Source organism: Mercenaria mercenaria, chromosome 18, assembly GCF_021730395.1.
Source record: "Mercenaria mercenaria strain notata chromosome 18, MADL_Memer_1, whole genome shotgun sequence".
NCBI classification, from domain to species: domain Eukaryota; kingdom Metazoa; phylum Mollusca; class Bivalvia; order Venerida; family Veneridae; genus Mercenaria; species Mercenaria mercenaria.
The window spans coordinates 9,537,351-9,557,603 of record NC_069378.1 but is presented as its reverse complement, the minus strand read 5'-3'; positions in this window follow the sequence as shown (position 1 = coordinate 9,557,603).

The following is a 20,253-nucleotide window of genomic DNA, read 5'->3' as shown; positions in this document are numbered from 1 at the left end:
CTTTCACACGCAACCAATGTAAGCCATACAATGCTTGTTTTGAATTGTTAAATTTCCTCTTTTTAAGGAATAGTTGTTCACCCTTGTATCAAATGCACTTCACTGTCTAGGCAAGGTTTGATATCGTAGGAAAATTCTGAATGACGTTATGTTGTTCCATACAATAAGTGCAATACATTTAATGAGAAGTTTCTGTTCTGTTTGGTCCAAACTGAGGAATGAACTTCTGTTAGCATTGCGCAAATGTAAATCACTTCATACATGAAAAACCTTCCGAGACACTGTATGTTAGAGACTTCGTGGCATTGTTTCTTATTTTTTATTGGTATTTGATTAATATATGCAATAACAGCAGGTGTTAGTTCTAATTTTATGTGATGTTTTACATTTTATCATTAGTGTTTTAAGGTTTGTTAATGAACGACGCCATCGAATACATCATTGTATAGAAGTAGGCGTTAATTCAAATAAACCAGTTTCAGAATATACAACGTTTTACTTTTTTAACAATATTACACTATAGGAACTCCAGCTTGCCTTATATATATATATATATATATATATATATATAATACTGCATTGTCTAAAACGTAAAATTTGAAACGTGTTTACGGGTATTTTAAAGGATAAAAACGTACTAAATATACTGTGTACATTATTAATAATATATGTCATGTGTTTACGAATTGGATAGAAATATCCGTCCCGAGGGCACCTGCGCATTGGGCGGTAATGAGGCTTGCGCAGGTGGCCGAGGAACGGCTATTGCCATCCGATTCGTAAACACATGACTGATATTTTTTCTTGCATATCGTATGCATGTTAGCATTTTATTGTAGCAAAGTATTATTATTTTTTTTTGCATATCGTATTTTACAAATAACAAGTAGAAATACTTTCTTTGCAGCACTCTTTCTTATAGCAGAGAATTAACTCAATGCGCGGGAAATTAACGTCCGTAAGCAGAAGTGACGTCATAATGTTTTGTGTTACGCACAACAACAAAGTTCTACTTTAGTTTTATCGTTTGTAGCGTAACGTTATGTTCTTACGGTAAAGTAACGTATTTTGAATAGAGAAATATACTATAAGGAACGGAGGGAAACTATCAAGGTACCTGTTTTTTGTCGTATTTTATATAAACAGTATATTATCAGTGCATCAACCACTAGTTTTCATTAACAGCACGAGAGTCATCTGGCATGGGGGTGACAGATGGGTTTTGCCGGCATGGGTAAAATCACCGGAAACGCCAGTCCGGTGTGCAAGAAAACGTATTATGTGGCATATTCACATTAATATTGTTAAAATGTTTGTTTGCTTGTTTGTTTTGGGTTAAATGCCATTTTTTCAACAGTGTTTCAGTCATGTAACGGCGGGCAGTTTAGCTAATCAGTGTTCTTGGATTCTGTACCAGTACAAACCTGTTCCCCGCAAGTAACTGGAAATTTCCCCACATGAGTCAGAGGTGGAGGACGAATGATTTAAGACACAATGTCTTTTATCATATAGTAACTTAGAATATACGCCCAACCCGGGGATCAAACTCCCAACCCCGCGATCCGTAGATCAACGCTCTCCTTACTGAGCTTAGCGGACGGGTAGATGATGGATGATTCACATATTATACTGCTCATCTGTTGACTTGCGGTACTTAACTGTAGAATAAACTATTCAAAGGTGTGGCAGTCCTGATTTTAAAGGTTTGGATAGCAGTATTTAAAAATCAGAGTTACCTCCCTTTGTCAGTTTTATTGTGTTTTGTGTGCATTCATGTGCATTGACCCTAGGTCACTATTTTTCCCTCTGAAATGCTTTAATTTCATTGGATTAGCCTCTGATAAGATATCTGGTCATTGTCTAGATTGTCATGTATCTGAAAACATGTATTGAGCTTTTATTTTAAGAATAGTTGAATTTATATTGGATTATTACAGGTTTGTTGATTTCACTCATTACAGTTTGTAATTATCAATTCAAAGGTCTCATAAAGTGCTCAGTAATGATTTTATCTTTTATGCTTTTGGCTCATTCTGTTTAGACAGTTTGTTTATATATTGAGTAAAGTCTATGTTTCTTAAATGGCAGTCTTTCTTACATCACTGTCTTATTCTCTATTTGCACTATAAACCATTTAATCATTTACAGACCTAAACAGATCACAGTGTGTTTGTGTGTGTGTTTTTCTGGACTGAGTACTGCTGTAACATATGGTGCATTTAGGTCCACAACCTGGTAAGCATAATTTGTATTTGTAACCTGCAATTAATTGTATAACTATATATGTATATGTATGTTTATAACACTACCTAAGTATATGTATTTTTAGCTGTAATATGCCACTACACACACATGTATATGTTTGATCCTGAAATGTTATTATTTGATTTAAAGAGATATGCTTAATATGAACTGTACGGTATTTTGTGCAACGATTATGTGTTTTACATGATTGTAAGTATTTATAGCTTATTGTAAGTATTGTTCATATTATGTAATTTCAGGATGTGTTTTTACCATACATTATGGAGATAGATCTACCAATATTAAAATAGTAAACTGTATACAATGGTATGGCTCATTGACCCACAAAGGAATAAGAAGAAGAACCCATCCCCATAAACGATAAACACTTATTAGTTATACTGCCAATTATTACGGCAAAACAGTACAAACTAACAGAGTGACAATTGGCGCCCAACGTGAATTTTGTGATAACGAGCCATTGTTACATAACAGTGATGAACTCAGCCAGCAACCAGGAGATAGGAACTTTTAATCAGTGATTTTGAATTTTACCTTGGATTTTAAATAAATTTATGGAAATTTGTGGTAATTCCATTAATACGGATATTTTAATTCAGAATGTTTTCTGGATTCACAAACGGATTTTAGCAAACCATAGTTTTACCTAAATAACAGTATAAAAACAGTGGAATAAAAACAGTTACAGAACAGTGGAATAAAAACAGTTAAATTTCAGACAGTGATTTAGGTTTATAAATTGTTACGTTTTGGAGTTTGAAAAGTGTTACAACTTTTCATTTCGACAGCCGGAGGAGAGAACAGTGATAGGGATAATTGACAGTGAGATTTATTTGAAAAACAGTGAGAACAGTGACAGTTACAGTGGAATAAATGAAAACTTAAATTTAGAACCTGAAACAAGGAGCTAAGTGAAATTTACAATTTAAGACAGTGGATAGTTTTGTGGTGATAGTGGCATAGACATTTTACAGTATTTTACAGTTAAGTCAAGATTTTTACAGTAAAGTACAGTTATCAACTGACTGGTGAGTTATAAATATTTCATATGCAGAAATTGCAGTTAGCCAGTAATTGTTAAAGTCAGTGTTGACATTTCAACACATTAGTAATATATATAGTTTGCACAGATTAAGTTTGTGCATTAAATTGGAATAACTGCAGTTTTTGTATATACATGCGGAAGTGCCTATTGTCAGTGAGAGTGCTGTCACATTGCACAATAACAGATCTTTCTTGGTAAAATGCTCTCTATTTAATCATCCTTTATTCTAGTCTTCTATAACTAGTGTTTCTAATAATAGCAGTCTAACTAATATCTCAATTCTCTTTGAAACTGCCATTTAGAGACATTTCTAAAGGATTTGATTTGTAAACATTTATGAGACCAGTTGAACTCAATTTGACCCCAGCTGTTTTTGTGTACTGGAACTATTTTCATACCCAGATCTGTTAGGATTTTGAAGTTGAACTGTCAAGGTTGAGCAGTTTCTTTAAACTTGGTGTAGAAATTGAACAGAGGTCAGTAAAACCTGTTTGTCACAGCTATTGATGTGTTCTGCATAGGAGCTACTTTTGTTGACATTACACCTTCAGATCATGTGACCATTTTTACCTGTTACATTAGTTTACCTCCAGGTGATCACAATTCTCATTGGCTGATTTGGTTGACATTGCCACTTTACAGACTACATGACAGGTCATGTGACATGGTTGCCTAGTAACCTATTTACTAAGAATGTAGATAATAAAAATAGTAGCAGTGAACTGTGAAAGGCTATTTTAGGGTTTAAAACAGTAAATATAGGTCAGTTTCTATATTGGTATTTGATATTGGTGACATTTGTATTAAATAAATCTTAAATTAGAATTTCATATATGAATACTGTGTCCAGAGTGGGATAAAGCAATAAACTGAATTACTTAGTACAAATACTTGAAAAAGTTTGAGATTAAATTTAATTTCTTTCTTTTTCAAAAACAATTTTCTGAAATTGATTAATAAAAATTAAATTGATGGCAGAAAGAAAAACAAACTTGAGCTCAAGCATTTAAATATCTATATATTGTTGGTATGATCAGACATTTGTTATATCTATTGTAATATCATATTTGATATAGATTTAAAAAGAAAGCCTTATAATTACAAATATTGATTTAATTGAATATTGATAAATGTATTGATGTGCATATATAGAATTGTGAAAGGTATTAAGGTGCAATAGAACAGAACAGAACAGAACAGGGTGCAATAGAGTGGAAAACAATAATTGATTGAAATATATTGTTGAATTTGACACTTTGAAAAAAAATTTGATTTTTATGAAAGTGGTTATTGGTTTTTCACAGTTGAGTGAACAATAGATTGAAGGGATTAGTAATTGAATAGAATACTGCTATAGATAGACAGAATTATAGTTGATGAATTATAATTGATGAGTATTGAGGTCAAAGACTAATTGTGTATTGTGTTGTGAATTGAAAGTGAAAGTGAAAGTTGGCATACTTATTGAAAGTGGAAATAGACTTGACTGGATAGACTTAAGTACTTGAGTACTTGAATACTTTGAATTTGGTCAGTTGATAGTTAGTGCATAAAGGTTTTAAGCAAACACTACAGTCAGTACAAAAGTGAATTAACTTTAATAAATGAGTAGTCACTACCACTAGTGCAGAAAGGCTTGAACTTAAGTAATTCAATAAACTTAAGCAATATCATATGATATTTGACTTCTTGATTTTTCAGTGATACTGAATATTATAATTTTGAACTTGATGAAGTGATTTGAGTTTCACGTGGAGTTGAATTGAGATGTAAGATGTTATAACTTGCACGTATTACACTTAAACCATACAGAGTTAACTAGTTGTGTTGAAACTTGAACTTGAACTTGATTTAGCGTTAAAAGAAAGTAACTGAATCAGAAGTTCAAATGCATATTGAATTAAGTTGCTGAAATTGACTTGTGCTATTATTAGTTAGACTAAGCATAATAGTCAAAGATTAGTGAATTAAAGGGAATGAAGCTTAGTAATACAAAGTGAATTATTAAAGTAATATTGTGAAGTGAATGCAAAAGTGAATTAAGTCAATGATATAGAGAATTGAACTGAATTGAACTGATTTTGCTTGGGATAAGTGAAGGCTTTTGATGAAGTTAAACTTAATTGAATGTATTGATAGTGAAGAACAGAACTGATTAAGTGGAGTATAGACAGAATTATATTGAAAGCTGATTGATTGAATAAGTTTGGTTATTGGAGACTGAATATTTAACACAAACTGATAGTAGTGAAAAAAGGTGTTATCTATTGAAAGGTGGATGCAGAACTGAATTATCTGAAGAAAGTGGACACATTTATGTGAAATAGTCTGAATATTTGACAGATATTATTGAAATTACATAAATTTACAGTGTTCTATTGATATAAGGAATACATAGTCAAAATGAGTGAGACAGAAGGAGCTGAAGGAGGAAAAGTGGAAGTCTCAGCCGAGGATCTAAAGATACTGGAAGCTTTTCATGCATTAAGGGTAAAGCCGCCAAAAATAGAAAAGCCTGAAGACCTAGTGTCATATATGAAACATATGGGAGAGGAGATTAAAAAGGAAACTGAAACATCTTCTGTAGAAAAGAAACCCAGTACTATGGATTTAGGAGCAAGACCTAAAATGACTTCTACGAGTACCAGTCACCATTACCCGAAACTATCAACATGTTATGGTGAGGACAATAAAGGGGAAGTGAACTGGCAAACATTTAAATTTGAAGTAGAATCTTTGTTGGAGGAGAAAGTCTTTAGTCATGAACAGATTTTACTAGGACTAAGAAGAGCAGTTAAGGGGGATGCAAGTGATATAGTGAGACGTTTAGGTACTGGAGTTGATATAACCCAAGTCATGAGAAAACTTGAAGGAACATTCGGGAATGTAGAGACACAAGAAAGTATACTTGAGAAATTCTATTCAAGTCATCAGAAAGTAAATGAAAACATCACCAACTATGCTTCTAGATTGGAAGAAATATTCACCCAAGCTGTCGCATTAGGTGGAATGAACAAAAGTGATGAATCAAAATTAAAGAGTGTTTTATACACGGGTTTAAGAACAGAACTTAAACAACAGGCTGGATACAAATATGATACAATCTCGGACTATGATAGATTTAAAATAGAATTAAGAAAGATAGAAGCCAACATGAAAACTGAACAAGGAGAAACTAAAAAGTGCCATGCTGCAGTGAATTTAGAGAAAAGTACAAATGATGAATTACTGAAGAAACTAAACAGGACTGAAGAATTACTTTTAAAACTGAATGATAGAATAGATAAGTTAGAGAAAGAAACAAGTGAAAGTCAGATAGTCAGTTCCATCAGTCATATAACAGAGGTTACAGAGACAGAGGATTATTTAGAGGCAACAGAGGAGGTAGAAGGTACTTTAGAGGAAATATTAATGGCGGAGCCAGAGGCAGAGGAGAATATAAACCGCAGCGACCTACAGGTACTGGTACATTCCAGCCAACATGCTTCAACTGTAATGAGAAAGGACACATTGCAAGAAATTGCCCAAAAGAATAAGTGCCTCTGTTGTTGGGTCGAACAAAGGCACTCACAGTCAGAAACAAGATCCAAAATTAATAGGAGAAACAAATGAAGTTAATGTCACAGTGGGAAATACAGCAACTACAGCATTATTAGATAGTGGCAGCTGCATCAGTGCTATCTCTGAGTCATTTTGGAAACAGAATTTATCAAATACAGCACCACTTAAACCTCTGCAAGATATAGTACACTTAAGAATAGAATGTGCAGATGGACAGAAGCTTCCTTATATTGGCTATATAGAAACAGAACTAAGCATAACACATGGTCTACCCAAAGCTTCACCACATCAGTGCCTGTTTTTGATTACACCTGATACAAATTACTCATACAGAACTCCAGTCATCATTGGTACAAACATATTAACAGAACTACTTCAAGAATGTAAAGACAATTTTGGTCAACAATTTATACAGAAGGCAGAGTTACATACCCCTTGGTTCTTGGCATTTCGGTGTATCACATACAGAGAAAAAGAATTAAAGCGAAATAAGAATAAGGTTGCAGTAGTAAGATGTGCGGAATCATCAAAGATAATATTGGGTCCAAATGAATCAAAAGACATACTAGCTGAGACAGATAAAGAACTTGAATATGGACAGACTACAGCTATCATACATGAATCAGAAGACAGTATATTGCCTGATTACATTGAAATTACACCTGGAATTGTGAATTATGAATATGAGAAGAACAGACAGCTTGTTGTGACTTTATCAAACTTAACTACAAATAGTGTGGTCATATCTCCCAAAGCAGTCATTTGTGAATTACAGCCAGTTAAAATAGAACAAGAACTGATGGACCATATAGACAAATTGAATGCTGAAGAAGAAATTATGAATAAGATAAACATAGATGACAACAATAACCTGACAGAAAAACAAAATGTACAACTTAGAGACTTACTACACAAACATATAGATATTTTTTCAAAAGATGATACTGACATTGGAAATTGTCCCAAGATTAAACACCGAATAGACTTAATTGATGACGTCCCATTCAAGCAACGACACAGAAGAATACCACCAAATATGGTAGAAGAAGTTAGAAAACACATTGAACAGTTATTATCTGCAGGAGTTATTCAGAAATCCAAGTCACCATGGGCATCAAATATCGTATTGGTCAGAAAGAAAAATAATTCTCTTAGAATTTGTGTAGATTATAGGCAGTTGAACCTTAAGTCAGTTCGAGATTCATATGCTCTACCCAGAATCGAAGAAGTCTTTGATGTATTAAATGGCTCAAGATATTTTTCTACATTAGATATGAAAGCTGGATACCATCAGGTTGAAATTGAAGAGACACATAGAGAGCGAACTGCATTTACAGTAGGACCACTTGGATTTTACGAATGGGTCAAAATGCCATTTGGTTTAGCAAACTCACCAGCGACATACCAAAGGTTGATGGAAGAGTGTCTTGGTGACTACAACATGACCATATGCGTGATCTATTTGGACGACCTGATTATTTTCGCCAATACCTTTGAAGAACATCTGGACCGACTCGATAAAGTTCTAACTAGACTTAAAGAATGTCAGCTTAAATTGTCACCAGAAAAGTGTTATTTCATACAAGAGAAAGTGAATTTCCTTGGGCATGTTATTAGCAAAGATGGAATAGAAACAGATCCTATAAAGATAGAAAAGATTAGGAATTGGCCTACACCGAAAAATCCTGATGAATTAAAATCCTTCGTTTCTTTCGCGAGCTACTATCGCAGATTCATAAAAGACTTTTCGAAGATTACCAAACCGCTAACCGATTTAATTCCTGGAACACCAACAAAGAAACACTCTAAGAAAGAACATAAAGAATGGACTTGGACAGGTGCAGAACAGTACATATTCGAAGAACTGAAAAAGAAGTTGACATCACCTCCAATACTTGCCTTCCCAGATTTTTCGAAAGAGTTTGAACTTCACACGGATGCTTCTACTAAAGCCCTTGGTGCAATCTTATACCAAGACAAGAGAGTAATAGCATATGCCAGTAGATCACTTACCAAGTCTGAAAGAAATTACTCTACATACAAGTTAGAATTTCTAGCTTTAAAATGGGCCGTTACAGAGAAGTTTGCGGATTACCTTGCGCTCAATCATTTTACTGTGTTAACCGACAACAACCCGTTAACTTATATACTAACTTCAGCGAAATTAGACGCAACCGGACAGCGATGGGCTTCTGCGTTAGGTGAATTCAACTTTGACATTTTATACAGGCCAGGTTTACGTAACACAGATGCAGACGCTATGTCCAGATACCCCTATGAAAGACTTCAAGATGGAGAAGAAGATGTAATCAAGATAGAAGATAGTACTGTTAAAGCTATATGTAGCAGTATCTCAGTGCCACCATATATAGAGGTAATACCAGCAGCCAACATCAACATATTAGAGGCAACAGAATCTCCAGGCATTCCTATGGCACAACTTGAAATAAGAGAGATAAGAAGAAGTCAGCGACAAGATAGATTGATCGAAAGATGGCGACGAGCAGTTATCGACAAGTACCTTCCAGACAGAAACCAATGTAGAACAAAAGAAGACCTGTTTATGAGAAAGAATTTCAACAACTTTAGGTTAGTGAGAGGGATATTATACAGAGAGGTGAAAGGAGAAAATACCATCAACCAGCTTGTCATACCAGAATGTTATAGGGAAATGTTACTTCAAGGATTGCATAACGACATTGGACACCCCGGGCGTGACCGAACATTATCTCTGCTTAGAGAAAGATACTTCTGGCCTGGCATGTCGTCAGATGTGGAAAATTGGGTTTCCAACTGTGAGAGATGTATCAGAAGGAAGTCATCCACAAACATAAAAACAGAATTAATCAACATTGTGACAACATACCCATTGGAATTGGTATCTATGGACTACCTAACTCTTGAACCATCTAGAGGACATGGCAATATTCTAGTCATCACAGACCATTTTACTAAGTATGCTCTTGCAGTACCAACCAGAAATCAGACAGCCAAAACAACAGCAGAGGCTTTTTACAACAACTTTATAGTAAATTATGGGATACCAACAAAACTACATACAGACCAGGGTACCAACTTTGAATCAGACCTTATCAAAGAACTGTGTAATATAATGGGGATGAAGAAAACAAGGACAACATCATATCACGCCATGGGTAACGGATGTACTGAAAGATGGAACAGAACATTATTGAATATGTTAGGTACTTTAGAGCCATCTAAGAAAGCAGATTGGAAGAACTACATACCATCACTAGTGTATGCATATAACTGTACAAGACATGAGAGCACGAAAATATCCCCATTTGAACTCATGTTTGGTAGAAAACCCAAACTACCAATAGATTCCTTGTTCGAGACATCTGAAATAGAAGAACCAACAAATAAAACAGCAAGAGAGTATATACAAGATTTGAAGAATAGAATGAAAACAACACAAGACATTGCAAAGAAATACACAGATAAGGCCAGAGAAAAGCAAAAGAAACAGTATGATAAGAAAGCAACAGCATCAAGAATAGTAGTAGGCGACAAGGTACTAGTTAAGATACTTGCGTTCGAAGGAAAACATAAAATAGCAGATAAACTTGAAGAGGATGTGTATGAGGTGATTGAACAGCCACGAGATGAAATACCAGTATTCAAACTCAGATCGACATCTGGAGTGGTGAGAACACTACATAGAAACCATCTGTTACCAATAGGGACACTAGAAATTAGAAATGAGACAGATAAGGTCATGATTAAGAGATCAGTAGACAAACAGAGAAAAGATATATCCAGTGAAGCAAAAGGTGAAACTACAGTTATACCTAAAGAGAATAAAGGAATAGAGATAGAAACAGGTGACGTCACAAATGAGGAATCAAGTGATTCAGATGATGAGTATATGCCAAGCATATATAGGAGTGGGGACGCCCACATATCTGAAAAGTGTGATGAAATAAAGAAGGTAGATGAAAAGATAGCTACCAGTGATGGAGATATACTTCATTCTGAAGAGGCAGATGTAAGAGAAAAGATAGAAGAAGATGACCAAGAAGATAAAATACCAACTGTTCAAGAAGAAGATAAAGGAGACAAAGCAGAAGGTGGTCAAACAGACGATCTTGAACTAGCTACAATAGAAGAACCTCCAGAAGAAATCATAACAGATGTTTCTACACATACTGGTACAGATACAGGAAATACAAAAGAAAATAAGATAGAAGAAGAGGAAGTGGCTGATACTACTGAAAGTATAAACCCTAAAGAGATAAATTCAGAACATACAGAAAGGGGAGAAATTGATAAAGAAGTCGGACTCAGAGAAGGAGCCATTAGAAAGAAACTTACAAAAAAGCCAATACATGTGATTGATTCCAAGGAATCAAACAATGAAAAGGATACAAATAATGAAACAGAAGAGAATAAACTAGAACAAACTAGAGGAAAGAAAAGGGAAAGGTTGAAACAAGTTCAAAAGGAACCTCTACGGAAGTCAGTAAGAGACAAAAAGCTCCCACCAAAATTTAAAGACTATGAAATGAACATGATAGTGACACAGCCTTCAGATTACAGACTGCAAGCATTAGATGTTTTAGTAAATTCTGGAGTTTTCAATGACATGAATTCAGAAGTTGTGAAAAAAGTTATAAACGCTGTAATGCAATAAGTTTGAATTAACTACAGATTGATGTACTAGTATCTTTAGAATGAAATTTAATGTATAAGGGTACTGAACTAATGATATACAGATTAAAGGTACTATAAATTTTAAATTGAAATGAAAGTATATATGCACCTTTATTGTATAGTAACATATCAATTGTAATATTGTGTTTTTATTGTTTTAACAAAGATATTTTGCTACTTTTCATGTTCATGGATCTGGACAATTGTGAGGCCACAAGGTTTTGAGAGGGGGAGACAACTCCGTAAATTAAACTAATTTTGCATAACAAGTATATAATTGCTTTATCATTTAGAAATGGGAAATTTGAGGGTTATTTTGAAGATAGCCTTTGTCAGTTTTGTAGGAGTATGTAGTGTCTGTATATTACAGATAGTAGTACGTTAGTGGAAGGATAGCATAAGGTTTGACAGACGAATGACGAGACGTCATTTCTCAGGCAGGGGAAGTGTGTGGCAGTCCTGATTTTAAAGGTTTGGATAGCAGTATTTAAAAATCAGAGTTACCTCCCTTTGTCAGTTTTATTGTGTTTTGTGTGCATTCATGTGCATTGACCCTAGGTCACTATTTTTCCCTCTGAAATGCTTTAATTTCATTGGATTAGCCTCTGATAAGATATCTGGTCATTGTCTAGAATGTCATGTATCTGAAAACATGTATTGAGCTTTTATTTTAAGAATAGTTGAATTTATATTGGATTATTACAGGTTTGTTGATTTCACTCATTACAGTTTGTAATTATCAATTCAAAGGTCTCATAAAGTGCTCAGTAATGATTTTATCTTTTATGCTTTTGGCTCATTCTGTTTAGACAGTTTGTTTATATATTGAGTAAAGTCTATGTTTCTTAAATGGCAGTCTTTCTTACATCACTGTCTTATTCTCTATTTGCACTATAAACCATTTAATCATTTACAGACCTAAACAGATCACAGTGTGTTTGTGTGTGTGTTTTTCTGGACTGAGTACTGCTGTAACATATGGTGCATTTAGGTCCACAACCTGGTAAGCATAATTTGTATTTGTAACCTGTAATTAATTGTATAACTATATATGTATATGTATGTTTATACACTACCTAAGTATATGTATTTTTAGCTGTAATATGCCACTACACACACATGTATATGTTTGATCCTGAAATGTTATTATTTGATTTAAAGAGATATGCTTAATATGAACTGTACGGTATTTTGTGCAACGATTATGTGTTTTACATGATTGTAAGTATTTATAGCTTATTGTAAGTATTGTTCATATTATGTAATTTCAGGATGTGTTTTTACCATACATTATGGAGATAGATCTACCAATATTAAAATAGTAAACTGTATACAATGGTATGGCTCATTGACCCACAAAGGAATAAGAAGAAGAACCCATCCCCATAAACGATAAACACTTATTAGTTATACTGCCAATTATTACGGCAAAACAGTACAAACTAACAGAGTGACAAAGGCAACAAAAAACCTACCAAAAATATTCTAGTTTAATACATCTATTCCATCAGTTTCACATTTCACACTGTACGGAAATATCGCAGAAACAACAAACATGTCTATGTATATGGACAGGTGTCAGCCATCTTGAATTATTACGTCATCATTTGTCTCGCGGTATGTAATGTTTCAAACTGACTTTATGAAAGGTAAAATTCTATTAAATGTTCATAGAACTACCTGTGTGATGTCTATATGAGAGACCAATAAATAATCAGAATAAATTAATACTGGATTGATGATATTTTAACACATGGTCTGCCAAAACATTACTCTTCAGGGCAGTGCTTTTAGAAGAGTGTACTGTCCTTCCTCAACAACGTCGATTCAGTTCAGTAGGCTGATGGACCCAATGTTTACATTTATAACACTGTCCTCGTTTAAGTATGACTAGGAAAGATATTCACCTCACCTGCGGTAGAAATGTCTTGCCACAGTCACAGCAGGGTTCCTCATCCAACTCCTCACTTGATGTCCAGACTGGCATCTGCTCTGGTTTTAAGGCAAGATGTTGATGGCCTTGATGTTGGGGACTTTTTTGCAAGGGGTGGATTGCACTTTCTTTAGGCTTTTAGAGAGAGGTTTTTTTTCGGTTACTGATTGTTTTTCTAATGTCTGAACTTTCTTTTTATGCTGTTTTCAGCGTATCTAGGTTCTCTCCTGACATTAAGTTTCCTTGCACTTTGAAGGGAAGAACTAACCTTTATTTTATGCCTATTGGTGAAATACTGGAAAATAGCAGTGAGATATAAATCGATATCACTCACAGTGCCGAACTTCTTTTTTTCCAGATAAATGATCTCCCTTGAAATATATTCTTTAATTACCTCCCTTTGCTGCCTTTAAAATTACTGGATTATACTAATACTCAAGCAATACATGAGTCATGAACTGCTAGACAATCCTATATAGAACAGACTAGCTATATAATTAAATTTGCAAAAGAAATAATGCTACCTTTGTCAGCTTGGTTGCTAGGCCTTGCCATTCATGTAGCTACAGACTTTTTTCCATTGGTTCACTATCGTGTGGTAGATTTTACTGGCGACAACACATTTAGTTGGTTGTTGTCTTAGTTAATTATCACAAGACATCAACTCAGCCTTACGTAATATGCCAGCATTTTCGTCGAAGTACTTTCCCACTCCAACTCCAAGCCCAGCCAGTTGTGTTCCAACTTCCATCCATTTTGTTATGCTATGCAGCTCCTAGATCAATATTTTCTAGCTATTTCTATTGAATCCATGATGATATTTAATTCTGCAGCTTGATTTTCCAAGGACTTACGCATATTCCACATTTGTTTAGATTTCTAGTGTTGTTTTTTTAATCTGACCTTCAAGGTGTGTTTTGGTAAACAAAGCAAGCTTCCGGTTATTCAACGAACTGACGGATTGACCCGAAAAGTTTGTTTTAAATATGCTTCTACATAACTACCGGCATTTGTCAATGTCTCTGTTAGCCGCGGACTGTGTATTTTTACACAAAATATTTAAATGCAGTTTTTGTTTTTAAAAACAAAATGGCGTCGTGTTGATTTAATGAACCTAATCACCAATATTCGATATTAATGTGCCTAAGTGTCCATGGTAATTTAGCGGATGTATCATATGTAACACGGTAGCTTAAATAAATCCGAATTTCGTCATGAAATATTGGATTTATATGAACATTTATGCACGTAATAAACAGAAAATTCGTTGATCTTCACAAACTAGCATAAAATAAAAAGAAATTTGTTTGTTTGCAGTGAGATATCGAAGATAAGGGAGACAATTCTGATATTTTCACTCAGCCTCCGCCTTCGTGAAAATATTCAATTGTCTCCCTTATCGGTGATGATATATTTCGATATCTCACTGCAAACAAACAAATATCCTCTATTTCCTTGGTTTCTGAACCACACTTAACGAGCTATTTTATAGATTGAGAATTATTATCAATTTGAGAAACAATGTCCAACCTCACATGTGTAAACCCTTCACTGTGGACATATTTTCGCCGCTGGAACATGTGTCTCATTAAAATAAATTACTGATGGATTTTTCACTCGTCCTTGTTAAATGATGTTGTCCAAAGTAACGGGACGGACTGGAAGTAAGGTTACCGGATAATAACCATAATCTGATTTAAATAGTCATATTGCTGAAGTAAGGTGTTGCAGAGGCCTTACCTTTTATTTAACTGTCTTCATATAACAATACATGAAACCCGCAATAATGGGATGCCTCTGAAAAACTTGTCTTGTTTGGATACAGGTCTGCATATAAGCTGCATTTCCATGTGTTCATCATAGTTTTATATTAACCGCAGTGTATGCCATGCATACCCTGTATCTACTACGAAAAGGTATGCTATGCATACCCTGATCCTTCTTCGAATAGGTACTCTGCTTACTAGGAAAAGGTATGCAATGCATACTATTTATCTGCTATGAAAAGGTATGCTATGCATACTCTGCTTATAGAAAATACTACGAAAAGGTATGCAATCCCATACCCTGTTTATACTACTGATTATATTAGGAAAAGGTATGCAATGCATACCAATTATCTGCTACGAAAAGGTATGCTATGCATACCATAGTTATACTATAGTGAAAAAGGTATGCAATGCATACCCTGCTTATACTAGGAAAAGGTATGCAATGCATACCCTGCTTATACTAGGAAAAGGTATGTAATGCATACCATGTATCTGCTACGAAATGGTATGCTATGCATACCATGTATTTACTACGAAAAGTATGCAATGCATACCCTACTTAAACTACGAAAAGGGATGCAATTCATACATCGTATCTACCAGGAAAGACCTGCAAATGCATACCCTGTTTATACTACGAACAGGTACCTCGATGTACAGTGTATGTCGTGCATACATGTACCTACTATAAAGTGTATACTGTATATACTATTTACGCCATTTTTTTGAACGCTAGGACTAAACATTTGTATAGGACACTACTCACTGACCTATCGTTAACATAAACTGCAGTTATAACAGAATACAATTCTTGAATCTATACATTTTTATTAGTTTTGATTTATATCTAACATGTTACACAATATACAAGTCATGGCATCATAACACACTAGTAACTATTAATTTTATCAGACATTAAACTCTAATGGCGTTATTAAGGAAATGGGGGCAAGGGACAGTAAATTTTAAAATTCTACAAAGCTGCATCGATACCAGTGAGAAAATCATAAACAAAAGGGCTAAGATGACCCTAGGTCACTCACCTGAGAAACACACCATAACAATATATACATGTTTGACCTAGTGATTTTATTGAAACAAATATTCTGACAATTTTCATTAAAATTGGACCAAACATCTTGAGGGTAAACAGGTATTTTCTTTGATTTAGTGACCCCACATGACCCAGATTCATGTTTGTCCAAGATTTCATAAAAACAAATATTCTGACAAAAAGGTTCAGACAGAATTGAGCAAAAAAAGTGACCTCTAGAGTGTATACAAACTTCTTTTGATTTGACCTATTAACCTAGTTTTTTGCCCCACGTGACCCACATTCGACATCTACCAAGACTTTAAACATCAATATAAACATGTTGACCAAATTTCATGAAGAGATGGTCATAAACGTGACCTCTAAAGTGTTATCAAGCTTTTCCTTTGATCTGACTGGATGACCTAGTTTTTGACCCAACATGATCCAGATTCAAGCCTGAACTAGAAGTCATCAAGACAAACATTGTGATCAAATGTTATGAAGATCCGGTGTTCTTTGATTTGACCTTGCGACCTAGTTTTTGACCACATATTACCCATATTGAAACTTGACCTAGATTTCATAAAGGCAGCCATTCCGACTAAATTTTATGAATATCCAGTGTTAAAATGCAGCCCCTATTGCGTACAAAGTTTTTTCTTTGATTGACAAGGTGGCCTAGTTTTTGACCCCAGATAACCCATATTCTAACCCAACTTAGATTGCATCAAGACAAATATTCTGATCAAATTTCATGAAGATAAGGTGAAAAATGCAGTCCATGTTGCTTACACAAGGTTTTTCTTTGATTTGACCTAGTGACCTAGCTTTTCTCCCAAGGTGACCTATATTCAAACTTGACCTAGATTTAATCAAGATAATTATTTTGACCAAATTCATGAACCCCAATGAGCAAGAGCTGTCACTAATGGTGACAAATCCCCCGCAGCACCTTGACCTTTGACCCAAAGTCAGTAGGGGTGGTGTACTCAATAAGTACCATCAGCATGTGAAGTTTGAAGGTCCCGGGTGCAGTGGTTCGCGAGTAAAGTGCCTTCATGAAAAAAGTTAACGTTGGTCCTGTGACCTTGACCTTTGACCTGGTGACCCCAAAGTCAGTAGGAGTGGTATACTTAATAAGTACTATTAGCATGGTAAGTTTGAAGGTTCTGGGTGCAGTGGTTCGCGAGTAACGTGCCTTCATGCAAAAAGTTAACGTTGGACCCTGTGACCTTGACCTTTGACCTGGTGACCCCAAAGTCAGAATGGGTGGTGAACTCAATAAGTACTATCAGCATGTGAGGTTTGAAGGTCCTGGGTACAGTGGTTCGCGAGTAAAGTGCCTTCATGCAAAAAGTTAACGTTAACTGCATACGCTCAAACATTCTGGTCAAATTTCATGAAGATCCTGTGTAAAATGGAGTCCCCATTGCCCTTGTATCATATGATGTGGGTGGTGATGTGGTACAAAAATTTAAAGTTTGAATCAAATCAGTTTTGTTTAAAAATAAATAGAGTGAAAGTTCATAGAAACTATAACCTGAAATGTTTAGTAAAAAGGGGGATAACTCATAAAAAACAGGTGTGACAGCTACGTTCATTGTGTCAAATGATGTAGGCGATGATAATAAACAATTTTTTTAAAATGCATCAAAATTAACATAAATTTCTAGGTAAAAAGGAACATAATTCATGAAAATCATGCCAGAATTATGGACCTTGTGTCATATGATGTAGGTGATTTTGTGGAACAACTATGTTAAGTCCGAATCAAATCGATTCAGTGACTGAGATAAAGTTAAAGTGCCTGAAATTCTAAGTAAAAAGGGGTATATTTCATGAAAATTAATATTGGTGCATGAGTTATGACCCTTGTACCATATGATGTGGATGATGATGAGGAATAACTATTTTAAGTTTGAAGCAAATCCATCAAGTAATAACAAAGATAAACAGAAAGTGTAAATAACTTTAACCAAGGCGAGGACGCGGAAAAAAGCGCCGGCGCCGGGTCGAATAGGATAGCAGTCGAGCTAAAACTGATATACACACTCAACTTCCAACGTCGATCGCCTGAAGGCTTTCCGGGTATTATTTAAATGTTCATGTCATTCAATTAAAAGAGCACATTTACAGTTAAACGAATGTGGAAGGAAAGTTTTAGTACATTCAATAATGGATACTGAACTACCCGCTTACATGAAAAATTTTGACATAGAAAATATCTGTTAATTCATTTGGATATCGGCATAGCGCTTTCTGACAAGAATATTTCTAGAATTGATCGATATGCATGAATAGAAAATACATGTATATAAATAAACCGTTTATAAAACAAATGCGTCCTCCATAATCCACATCGACTCATTTCAGCCCTTAGATCATCACGAGTTACTAACCACCAAAAATAAAGGGTCATCTACTGACCACGAGGAATTATCCTATAAAGTTTGTGACTGTATTCAAAAGCGTTACTGAGCTGAAACTGTTTTCAGTGTAAAAGTTATTGTGATCTTGACCTCGGACATATTGACTCAGAAATGAATAATGGTCATTAACTGACCCCTGGCAGTCAACGTAAACTGTTTGAAAATGTCGAAGGGTTCAAACATTTCCGAATTGAAACTAATCTCAGTTTCGCGTTCACTGTGACCTTAACCTTTGCACCTACTGATCCCCCCTCCAAAATAGGATTCATCATCTGCACATATACAATTATCATGTGAAGTTTGACAACTGTTGGCCAAAGTGTTCGTTAGTTACTGAACGGAAACCAAGTCCAATGTCAATGTCAGTGTGACCTTGAAACTTAAGGGTTATTATTCTATGAAGTTTTACCGCCGTACATCTTTTTGATTTGACCTAGTGATCTTGTTGGTTTTTTTTTACCGAAATTAACATGTATCCAGCATTTAAGGATGTACGAGCGAATTTTTTCTAACGTTTAGAATTTTTTCATACCCTGTAAGCTTGAAGAACACGAGTTTCTAAGACAAACAAGAGCAGAAAAAAAACATAGGTCACCGAACTTGTTTTAATTTTATAGGGTATTTTCTTCACCCACTGTTTACGCATTTTCTGAAATTTTGTAAAATTGAAAAAATGTTGGTACTTTATAATATCCTACTTAATCTTACAGGGATTTCAGGTCTTACAGGTTAAAATGAATATATGGTGATGTCAGTATTATATAAGCATAAATGTCACTAACAAATCTTTTTAATTTTTACATGTTGACATAATTACCCTACCCACTTTATTTTCAACGGGAAAACGTATTTAGATCTACAAAAATTTTCAAAATATTTTTCAGCATTAATGACACACAAAAATGCTTCAAAATGGAAAGAAAAAAAGTTGGGATCACCGTGCATCTAAGAGATTTATTAAGAAAAAACTGTTAAAAAGTGGTGAATTTTGGTATTTTTGTTCTTTTTGTTTTAATTTATAGTTTCTAGATAATATAAAGTGCTATCTTGAAAACTTTTATTTTATTTATAGCTTAACATTATATGTATCAGTCAGAAAAAATATCAAAACCAAACCTGATCTACTTTAATAGATATTTGAAATTACCTACCCCTACCCATTGTAATCTTACGTCAATTTTAGACAAATGCCAGTTAAAAATAAGGGTGAACATTTTATTTTCGCAAAAAGCATAATATATTTGGTAAAAATGGTACATTATTAACCATATTTTAATTATTTAGCATTAATTTTTGGCAAAAAAATCTGTTAGAAAGCAATATTCGACGAAACATTTCTTCAAAATGGCGAATACCGTTAAAAAAAGCTCGTACATCCTTAATTCAGACAAACATTATCATAAAGTCTCATGAAGATCCGATTGAAAATGATGCCTTTTTGAGTGGACACAAGATCTTTCTATTTCTAAGGGCAGTTCCAGAATAAATTATATGGGGGTCGGAAGGCACTTTTTGAAAAACCCTCCCACCCATATTTT